The following is a 1,173-nucleotide window of genomic DNA, read 5'->3' as shown; positions in this document are numbered from 1 at the left end:
AAGCATAGAAAGGTATTTGGGGTTGGCGCATGATGGAAATGCACAAAAATCAAGGTGTGCGTAACATACATTCAAGCAATCACAATGTGCAGAGAACAAGTGTAGGCAGAGCTATTTGACATACAGCTCAGGAATTGTTATCCCGATATAAGCAATTGAATGGAGGGAGCCAAGTGCGCTATAACATTATGGCTTTATATGTCAGCCTACGTCCTGCTTAGAATTGGTGTCACAGATAAATATACCCAATAAAGATAGAAAAACACACACAGTGCATCTATAATACCATAAATAGAGCCATGTCAAAGTTGATACAAGGTTGAAAAGTGCACGTTTGTCATTTGCGTGTTTTATGAACTGTGTTGAACTGAGTTTGGTTTGTGACAGTCAGTGTGTGTGTGTGTGTGTGTGTGTGTGTGTGTGTGTGTAGGTGTTGCACCATCTGTGTGTTACCCCCTGCTCACCTCTAAATCCCCCGATACAGCTGTGGATTAGACGCTCGTAAACTATGCCTCAGCTGCGCTGTGCTCCCTCAAATAATGTAATAATGCACCATCCCTCTGTGTCAGTCAGTGCCTGTTAACCGCCACCAGTCCGAGACAAATGGGCCCCAAATTGGGATTGATATGGAGGGATTTTCTGCGAGGGAACTTTAATAAACACATAATGCAGGTTTGCGCAGCTTTAGGCTCCCTAGATATTGCAAATAAAACCGGCTGACAGCAAGCTAGATGGGACCAGGCTGCTAATGTGTGGTTAGCATTTTTTCTGCTACTATTTCACAGAGTTGATTATGTTGACAATTTCTCATGAATTTACCAGACATCATATTGCAAAAAATAAAATAAAAAAAGATCCTCAGCCTGGAGGTTTTGTATTGAAAGATTTATTATTTTTAATAGCAGTGTTACCAGAACTGCTTTGATTCACAATAAAGGTGGAAAATAAAAGTTTTGTGTTTAATGTTTTGTTGATGTTGAAATAGATTTTAGAACATATGGTATCGAAAAAAAGTATGCTCAAGGAACTTAGTGGGTAAAGCCACATGCATATTTTACCATCATTTGGCAGTGTTAATTTCCAACCCTGCAATGGAGTATAATAATATGAATCATTAGTTGCAGCCAGTAGTGGCAGCAGACTACTAGTAGCAAACTGTGGGTAGGGTAGTTA

General features: G+C 39.8%; 1 protein-coding gene across 1 annotated transcript in view; it reads right to left on the bottom strand.

Annotated features, from left to right (window-relative positions):
* The window catches only part of fgf11a (fibroblast growth factor 11a), a 155,074-nt gene that overhangs the window by 153,228 nt on the left and 673 nt on the right, over positions 1–1,173 (bottom strand). The gene's annotated exons all lie outside the window — the stretch shown is intronic.

The sequence above is a fragment of the Etheostoma spectabile genome, chromosome 19 (genome assembly GCF_008692095.1).
Source record: "Etheostoma spectabile isolate EspeVRDwgs_2016 chromosome 19, UIUC_Espe_1.0, whole genome shotgun sequence".
In the NCBI taxonomy this organism is placed as follows: Eukaryota; Metazoa; Chordata; class Actinopteri; order Perciformes; family Percidae; genus Etheostoma; species Etheostoma spectabile.
This window is presented reverse-complemented; position numbering and strand designations above follow the sequence as displayed.